This window comes from Notolepis coatsorum, assembly GCF_963971535.1.
Source record: "Notolepis coatsorum genome assembly, chromosome: 8".
Classification (NCBI taxonomy): domain Eukaryota; kingdom Metazoa; phylum Chordata; class Actinopteri; order Aulopiformes; family Paralepididae; genus Notolepis; species Notolepis coatsorum.
Genome location: NC_140172.1, coordinates 129,589,374 through 129,600,334, shown reverse-complemented (window position 1 = coordinate 129,600,334; position 10,961 = coordinate 129,589,374).

The following is a 10,961-nucleotide window of genomic DNA, read 5'->3' as shown; positions in this document are numbered from 1 at the left end:
TGAGCTGTACTGTACTGTACCCATTCTGCAATCTGTTAATAAAGTTTTCAATCAATCAATCAATCAATCAGTGCCATAGTTTCTCCATAGAGCCTCTTGTATTCTGTTAGCGCAGCAGCTCGCGCAGGTCCGGGGTAACTTAGTCACGTCACGTGCCTCAGTTGGTATTGCTGATTGGCTCAAACACAGTATGTTTGTATACAAATTCCCATCCATAATAACCTCAATCCTGGCTGGACCCTGGCTGAGACAGCCACCTTAAACAACCTGGCCAGACAAAGATGTATCATATGGTTTTGTTGGTGGTGTGAATTTTGAAAGGTTGCCTGGCAACCGGAGAGTTTACCATAGAAAAGCAATAGAGACACGAACACAACCATACCATGCCAATGATGCCATGCTAGACAATGGCTAGCCCCAGCTAGGCTGAACATAGCTAATGGAGGCAAGGCAGTTCTTTACCCCAAACCTCGAATTTGACAGGAAAAATAAAGAAATTCCAGAAGCCCCCCCCCCCCCCCCCCCCCCCCAAATGACTTTCCGTCCAACAATGAAACATCATCAATTAATTTTCGTTTTGCTCCTAAATCTTTCCCTCTTTCCTGTAGCCTTTGACTTTGGCCTCGTCACAATAACAATCACTTTTACTTGCTGCCCGAAATGTCAGATCTTTACATTTCCATCTAATGCTCCAAGGACTTTTATTTATTTATAATCTATGTGAATCTATCATCTTGATTTCTAGCACTGCTCCTGAATCAGGTTTATCCTTTTGCCTCTCAGACTCCTTTTCACAAACATACCGCCAATGTCCTCGCTGCTTCTACAGTACAACATACTAAAGACCAGATTCTAAGAATAATTTACCCCCCCCCCCCACACACACACGCACGCACACACACAAATGTGCTGCATATCGATAGTCCATTCATTCATCCATCCATTCTATTTCTGATGTCCGTACTGTAGTACCAGTGCTGATATTTAAGACCATTTAAGATCATGTATGACACATATAGACTCATATATACAGTATGTATATATATATATATATATATGATAGACATATACATATGACACGTCTTTAGTTAGATGAAGACATCTACTCTTTAAAATCCCACTCCAGCTGACATTACTCCAACCATGAAATAGATGTATCCATGGTTACATCACGAGCCATGCTCAGGGGTGCCTCAGTCACTAGTGATTCTCTCCCCCCCCCCCCCACCTCATTAATCTTTACTATATAATCCATTGTACATTTCAAGCTGGTTTCAAGCAGCTGTGATTTTATTTTGGAATTGGGATTCCCCCATTAATCATTTCAATAATATTGACAGAAAAAAAAAGTGTGATATTAAGTATTTAGAATTATCAATGCGTAATATTACTCCCACACTTACCTGTTCACCCTGGGGGGACGTGTGAGTGGGAGGCGCATTGCAGGGCTTCGGAGTTTCAGAGGCTATACAGTTGGAATCCTTTTAAGAGTCTCCCCATACATGACATATTTGCAGTGTTCAGAACAACCTGTTACCTTGACAACGCAATTTTATCATTCAAGCCCATTGCTACCTTCTTCCTCGGCAGGCATCAAAAACGTGCCTTAAAGGTGCACCGACACACACACGGCTCGCTGTTCCAAGATACAAATGAGAAACTGGATTGGCTGTGAAGGTACCGCAGGTGGCAAGGCACGATTTTGACTCTCATCGTTGCACTGTGGGCAACTGAACCGAGATGATCATTTTCTCAAATAGTGATGTCTTTGACTATTATGCCGTTTATGGATGTTTTTGGGGCGGTTTCAAGGTGATAACAATTCTAACCCTTTCACTACCTCACTACCAAAGGGTTAACCCTTTCACTGCGACAATACAGAAGGTTAACCCTTTCACTGCCACCCGACAAAGGGTTAACCCTTTCACAACCACACTGCAGAAGGTTAACCTTTCACTACCACACTACACTTCTGTAGTGTGGTAGTGAACGGGCTAAAAGGACCCACGTTTATATCCTGTTACAACGCAATAACTGACAGGAAATACACTTGGGTCCAAAGCTGTTCCCTAGCAACAGAATTCCAGTGAAGCCGTCTCTATACACGCTGTTGGGAGAAAGACCTTGAAGCTATGATTGTGTTTTGACCAAAGAAAAGCTGTGCAAACGAGCTGAGAGCTGTGTCTGCAGGGGGGGGGGGGGGGGGGGGGGCATTGATGCTTTCTGAAACACCAAACAACATTATTACCTCGTTGGCATTTTAAAATCATGTGGGATATGGGAAAACCATTTATTTTCTCATTTGTAGGTTAAAAAGACTATCTAATACTAAAAGATGGTTTGTTTAACTATTCTCCATAGAGGGACCAATTCTTAATTCTAACCATTTTACCTTTTTTATATTATTATTATTATTATTATTATTATTATTATTATTATTATTATTATTATTATTATTATTATTATTATTATTATTATTATTATTATTATTATTATTATTATTATTATTATTATTATTATTATTATTATTATTATTATTATGGAATATTTGTACTATCTTCTTTTGAAATTGTGTAGGTGGCATGGATTAAATTCCCAGGATAAAAGATATGACCTAGAAGGGTGCACAACGATGTGCCTTGTTGGTGGATTAGCACACTCTCCTGGGGAGCCAGCAATGCACTGCAAGGGTACAAATCTAGCTCACGCAAAATTGTTACATCTCTCTCCTTTATCGCAGAGGCATTGGTGTAAATCTGCCTCTGCTTCATCCCACTAAACTATTAGAAAAATAAACTGCACGCTAAATAACGTTGCCTCCGTGAGAGATAAAGCTTCAAATGAACTATACCGTATATTCGGTTCAAATAACAAACTCAGCAAGACCGACGGCTTCTCAGTTACAGTGGGTGACAATATTGTCACAAGGAAAGACGAAATTACCTACCTGGGTTCCATCCTAGAGGCAAATCTTTCCTGTGATAAAATGGCATCCAATGTAATAAAAAAAAGTCAACCAACAAACTAGATTCTTGTACCGGATCTCCTCTCTGGTAAACAAGAATACCCTGAAGACTCTGGCAGGAGCACTCATTCAAGGGTACTACGACTATGCGTGCACCTCATGGTACCAAAGCACCTCAAAGGCGCTTAAAACAAGATTACAAACATCACAAAACAAACTGGTCAGACTACTACTTGACCTTACCCCCAGAACCCACTTCACCCCTGCCCACTTTGACAACCTAGGATGGCTTAGAGTAGACGACAGAGTACAGCAACTTGCAATGGGCCTGGTCTACAAGATACACTATACGACTAAGGTACCCATGTACATGTCAAAATACTTCCCAAAGGTCAGTGAATACCACAACCACTACACCAGAGGAAGCTCAACAAATCATGTTAAACCCAGATTCGGCTCAAACAAGGGACTAAACACGTTTTTGCAATTATGCCACATCAATGTGGAACGCCCTACCCAAAGCTGTAAAGGAATGTGAATCCATTCCCTACCCACATTCAAAACCGCTCTTAAAGAGCACCTACGGGAGGCTGCAATTCGAAACTGGCCACCGTAAATGCCCAAAACCCCCACCACCTCCTAATAGACAGTCTCCTCCCCACCGCATATATATATTCCCTCCCCGCCGTATGTATATTTCTCTCCCACCCACCCACCCCCTCCTAATGTACAGTCCCCTCCCCATCATATGTATATACTCTGTCAGGATCTAGGGGTAACAGTACTGTATATTTGAATACCGTTTATGTCACAAATGTATCAGTACTAAATACCTATATGTCCCTATGCCATAAATGTCATGTATGTTGTGTATGTCATAAATGTCTATATGAATTGAAAATGGGGGACCCTGATGTAAACAAGACAAACGTCTTTCTCAGGTCTGCATCCCCTCAACAATTGTGTGTATTGAGCCGTACTGTATTGTACCCATTCTGCAATCTGTTAAATAAAGTTTTCATTCATTCATGCAAGTAGCACATATATTATTACTTCTGTCTCAGTTACCAATGTACTCTTGTCGGCAGATAGCTATCATTACAAGTGTCCGCCCTGCCCCCTGGCCTTGTGGTTCAGAGTATCCACGCTGAGAGCTTGTGATTTCAGTTCCCAGGAGGGTCTTTGCTTGGGACAGAACATCATAACGTCGCTGATGAGGTAAGGAGACACCCCTTCTGAAGGGTGAACAGGCACCTGTGGCTTAGATGTAAGGAGTAACACCAGACTATATATAGAATCTTCTCAGATTCTAGAAGATTTAGTCTGGTTTCCTTTGTTCACTGTGGCTGTCAAAGCATTTTGGTGGTTCAAAACAATGTGTTTATATTCCACTTTTCCAACAGGTTTTGATCCCCCGAAGGGATTTCCTCAGATTTTCCTCTCGTTTGTGTTCTGTAAACACCTGCATTATAATAATGTTGATGGCAGGTTGCCACTGCGAACGCTCTTCTGGAAGAACTGACTCATTTAGTGTGGATTATGGTAAAGGCAGTTTTAGCTAACGTAATCTCCACCACAAAAACGGCTATTTTCAGTGCTTATTAATGTAGTCATCTGCATGCCAGATGTTTATTGCAGTATACTTTATTACTTTTAACAGCTAATCCAAGACAGAGACCCCCAACGATATTGCCTTGCATGACTCCAAATACAACGTTTCCCAATTAGTGTGACTTAGAATAACAGAGAAGTTATGTAAATATATACCACAAATACAGATAAGATGGAGATCGGTTTCATTCCCAGTGACTTGCACATGTACTTATAGGCCTTATTGTCGACCAAACTTGGGTTTATTTAAACAGTCAGGAATTCTTTCTGATGATTGAGTTGCAAGCTATTTACTAGCTTTATACGTGGTGAGCTGTTGGGTATTTTTAAGTATATGTTCTGAGACCACACAGGAACAAATTCAATGGCTTTCAAAACAACATAATCAAATGAGGAAAAACTCTTAACTTGTTCAACTCTGTTGAAGCTTAATCAATAACAATTTGAGAATGAGGGAAAACAGTCATGCGTTTGTTTGACTGGGCCATACTGAAACAAATTATTCAGATTTTCGGAAACGTCTAATTATAAATAAAGAAATTACATTTTGACCATGGCACAATTAAGTGAGACTTAATTTGATTAATTCAAATAAATTAATGAATAATAATTAAAAAATATATATATATATATTATTTTAAAGTGTATAGCCTAATAGTTTATGCATCATTTGGATACACTATATGAATGTGATGCACTTCCCCTAACTTGTGCAGGAAATGCTTGGGAATCCCTGAACATATGACACCAGGCCAACTGATGTCATGTTACAACTTGACATGAATTATTAGCCTTTTCGCTTAGGCTTTACCTGAAACTTTGAAGATGCTGTTGGGAATGTTTACTGATTTTCAAAACACTTGTATTCTTAGAGCCTGCATCTGAAACCCTCATCTTACTAAACCATTTAAACAATGTTGAAGCAACATGGGTCTGAAGACCCAACGTTAGAAAAACGTTTAATTCTGACCCCTTTCTGGGCCGTTGGATGCCCTGCCAAAAGCTGTAAAGGAATGTGAATCACTACCCACTTTCAAAAACACTCAAAAAACACCTACGGGAGACTGCAATTCGAAACTGGCCCCTGTAAATGTCCTAACAACCCCCTCCAATGTACAGTAAATTACCAAGTATGGTCTTGTCAATATTCCAATGTACAGTTTTGTTTGTACAGTTGTACAGTGTCACCCCCCCCCCCCCCCACTACTACCCAACCCCCCCCCCCCCCCCCCCCCACACCTACCCAATCCAATGTACAGTTTCTACGTCAAATGTATATACTTTTTTTTTCTGGACTCTTTTGGTATCACAAACAGTATTGTATTTGCAAATCTGGTATGTCATAAATGTATAGATGTAGCAGTACTGTCTATCTGTATGTCATGTATGTCATATGTTACGATGAATTGAAAATGGGGGACCCTGATGTAAACAAGACGAAAGTCTTTCTCTGGTCTGCATCCCCTTAACAATTGTATGTATTGAGCTGTACTGTACTGTACCCATTCTGCAATCTGTTAATAAAGTTTTCAATCAATCAATCAATCAATCAATGCACCCAGTGGCCATCAAAATATTCTGCTGGGTCATCATTGACCATATTCACATGGCGACCATTTTGCTCTTAAGTCATGCTCGGGTTGGGATTCAGGTGGGAGCAGGGCGGTAAAGAATGCCAACCTGAGCACAAGAGCAAAATGGCCACCGTGTGAATACAGTTCATACTGTAAACACTCAAAGGAGACAGAGTAGTAGAGGAGGAAGTGGTGGAATAATAAAAGGAACAGAAGACAAAGTGATGTTAAAATGAACATTTATAATGACTCTGTTGCCGTCGCAAAAATAATCTTTAAAAAACAATTCAATTATTAACACTGAAATGCTGACTTCACTGGTAGTCCACGAGTCATAAAACACAACTCACTGAATTTCTTTTACAAACACAGTACTACAGTTACATTAAATAGTAATTACCCTTAAATCTACTAATGAATGATGTTCCAAAGAAACTTAATAATAAAAACACAAATGACACCTTTTTAAAATCCTTTCATTCCCTCTTATATACCATAGTTGGATGTTCTGTTTTTTTAAACCAACAAATCGTTTTAGAAAAAGGAACAGCTTCTGTGACGGTAAGAAAGCAGAAACAGACTGGCAGCATAACAATAATGGCAACACAAGGTCAACACAAGGTCAACACAAGGTCAAACGACACGATTTAAGGGCTGAGTTTAGGGACGAGATGCGGAGGTAACCGTTCCAGTGTTAGAACACTTAGTATATAGGCTGGGCTACCTTTGGGCTCAGAATGGAAGTCATTTGGCACTCTTACTGACAAATATATTTTGCCATAAAAAAAAAAAAAAACGTTTGCACACTTTAGGATTTTGTCATTGGTCATAAAATCGCTGTTCCAATGTAAATATGTTTGAGTGGATGACGTTATAAAACGCTACCAGTGTCCTTTGTCAAAACGGGACAGAACGAGATCCAAAACAAAACAAGAGATGTATCCAATCAACAAAACATCGCTTTGCTTTACGTCTCAGTGTTCGATTTTATGCTGTCAGTCCATTTTCTTTTTGAGATGGATAAACAAGAACAAAAGTAAAAACCTAACCCCAAAACAACATTTACAATGGAGCGAGAATGTTTGCAAGGTACTACCATGTTTTTTTTTTACACTTTCAGCCCTGCAGTATTGTCCAAATGACAAAAGAAAACAAACAGAAAGAAAAACAGTCTGATTAAATTCATAGGGGAAGTCTCACAGAGTTTTGAGGGTAAAGGTGGCGTACGACATCCAAAACATGAATGGGTTCTCAAGGATGAAGATAAAAGTCAACTATGTTCATGGGAGGGTCAGAGGGTCAAAGACAACAGAAAGTGGCCTCATGTCTGGGTTTGAAAAAAAATCCTGTATTTCTTAGACGAAAGGACTCAGAATATCTCAATCCAGTGAAAGGGTGGATATGGCGTCAGGCGCTGAATATAATGGCACACAAATCATGTAGGCTGAAGGAGACTCAGGGTAGAAGAGGGTTTTTAAAGAGGAGCGAGCAGCCGTAGCCAGTTTGTACCGTTTTAAAAACCCAGTACTAGCGTTCTCGCGAAAGGGCTCCACGCGGGGGTTGATGAATGTCCAGAGTGTATTTTGAGAGTGAAACCAACAAAGAAACAAAACAAACACTTTTGGAATGATATTGTTTCTGTTGAACACTCAGTCGTGAATTTATTGAGTCGTAAGAACAGCGACAGGGGCTTTAGAACACAAAACGATGAAACAGAAATATCACATACATTATAGCTGGGCCAATACCATTTTAAGTCTAACAGGGTTTTCTCTTGAATCATCTTCATTGGATTTTGACAGTGATATATGGCAGAGGCATAATTGTTTTTCTTAATTCCGCTGGTGCTGGGTTTTTGTTTTTTTTCGTCTGAGAATTGAATCGGTGAGAACTCGACATTGCATTCCACAGCACCATTTGCTGCATAGCAAGTAACTCGGTTCTTCAATGCCCAAATTGTTATGAAAGAATGTTTCTGTCGTTTCTACTTGAAAGCAAGTGAATGCAAAAGGACAAAATGGTACAGGTCAACTCTGGACAGTTTCATTGAGAACCAGCACCTGTACATATATACGTATTTAAGAGCGATCCATTCGGTGATTGACAGAAGCCTATTGCTTATAGGGAATGTAAAGAAAGAGGCTTTCGATTGAGAAAACTGGTGTCACTTTCTATAACGGCTCGATACTAAAAACCCTTTCCGACATTCATGAGACCCAAAGCGACTAAAGGGAATAAATCAAAACAAATAATAACATTAGAGCAACAGCAAAGAATGACAAAGATTTGCTGAAAGTCAACATGGTTTGCTTCATTTCACATCCAATAAAAGGAGATGTTATTTGTAAAAAGGTATGACCCATTCATCAGTAAAGTGCATTTATGCAACACCAAACAAACAGGATAATGTTTGACAGCGAATCGGAAGTTGTTTTAAAACAAATCTGGTTCATGACTGCGGCCGTGTCTGGCCTACCTGACTAGCTGAAAATAGTTTTCGGTTTCTTTTTTTTTTGACATAAATATTAACTCTACATGTAGTTGACATTCCTGCCCTGAATTCACATTAAAAGACTGATGACATTTGATGGAAAATAAATTAGTAAATGGGTACATTCATAGAATAGATCTGGGCTTTCAAGCTGTGGGTGAAGTTCTAAAAAAAATGTATGCCACAGGTTATGTGAGGTACAATATGATTTGAAAAAAGAAAAGGATACATGCCTGATATTCTAAAAATAATAATAATAATAATACAAGGAGCCAATGCACTGAATAACATTTTCACGTTTGCTTGTATCACATTTTTAATACTCCTCACCGTACCTAAACATTAAAAAATATTTCCTGTGATGATGTAAAAGAGAGATGAACTCTGTTGATTTTATATATATATGTTCTTTTTATCTGAGATGTGTTCTTTTATTTTTTTTGGGCCAACATGACAATAATGGGCTCCCTCCCAACTTACAACAAGAAACAACGTTTTTTTTTATTTATTTATATGAGGTGAGGTTAACTTAAGTGCTCTACAATTGACTGCATGCAGCGTTTATGCCTTTTTGAAAGTCGCGAGACGCCTCGCCCACTTTTTGTTTATTTTTATTTTTTTCCCTCCATAATTCACTTTTGATACCATGCAATAGAAGACGTGCAAAAAGATAACACCTAACTCCACGAACACATTTTTGATTGTTAATGGCTATGTTATGAATGCGTATAACATGTTATGCTTTAGTCCATGCTGGCCTATAAAGACATTTTGTGAAGAAAAAAAATCAGCAGTACTTAAGCCACAGGTCAAACAAACACACAAGGGATGCATGGCGTGTGAAACAACATGGATCCATAAAAATCACAATCTTTAACTCTTACTCTATGTATCTATTGACCGCGTTCACACGGCGGCTGCTTTGCTCTCGTGTCGCACTCAGGTTGGGATTCCGTTGGTGGAGAGGAACCTGAGCGCAGCGCGAGAGCAAAAACGGCCGCCGTGTGAACGCAACCTATGGGGTAAAACAATGCACAAAAAAGTTCTTTGTCCTTTTGTTTTTCTTAAGTAATGTATTTGATTATCTTTTTCCTAAACTTAAAAGACGGTGTTTGATTGGCACTTGATCAGCACTTCTAAACAAGTTATTGATATCTAAACATTTGATCGCACATCTACAATTTCAGAAGCTGCAGAGGTCTAGTTTGGCACAGGTTGTACTATGGAGTCTATTATTACTTTTACTATCTTATCAACACTGTATAGTATTTCTATACACCTCGTTTTATGCTCCGCCCCTTTTTAGAGCATGTTTCTAATCAACAGACCAGACATCTTTTCAACTAAAATATTTTGTATAGTTTACTTATCAAATAGCAGCATTTTCATAACTTACAAAAAGTACATGTAAACCTATTCATTCAAAATCTTAGTAATTTCAAAGGTTCATACAACAGACATAAAACACAAAACAGGACAACATGCTACTATATTGCTTCCAATATTCTTTACATTTTCTTACTGTCAAACTAAATCATCAATGACAGAAATATGGACACCACCTGTCGATGATGAGTCATCATAATGCACAAACAAATTGCGAAGCTAATCTTAATCAGGCTTAGTTGGCACTCTCATCATCCACACAAGTATAACATAGTTCACATTGTATCGACAACGCTGGACTGCATTTGGACTACAAACTAGAATAGCTACAATAAAGTACATATAGATCATATGACATGACATATTGTATTCCACAGAAATTAATTCTAGTCATTTTTCAGATAAGAGGATATGCATAAAGGATGTCATCGTTTCAGCTTGAGGTCACAAGCAAGTCCCCCTTTCTTTCTCTCGTTCTCTTTGCTATGTTTTGTTTAGAGGCTGAAGTATAAGCTCAGTTTGTTCAACCAACAGACGAATGCTCGTTCGACCAAGATCTTCCTTTTTCATTTACCTTTTTTCTCTGGCAGAAAATGAACCCCATCTGTTCCCTAAAAGGCCACAGCCCACGGTATAAACCTTTCTGAAGTCCTCACGCCTTCTTCTCATATAGAGGGAATCTGATACTTGGAGCTAACGTTGCTGGTTGGTCTTGTGGGTGTCACAGTTTTGGAGGCAGGTGTTGTCTGTGCATTTTATAGCCTTGTGAACTCTACAGGCTGTGAACATATTTTCATACCCTAATGACCTATAGTGCATAACTCCCATCAATCACTTCGGCACACCCTGCAACCTGGACACCACCACCCATGAGCAGACAAGACAGGAGGAAGGAGAGAGGGGGTGGGGGGGGGGACAGCGGGGGGGAAGGAGG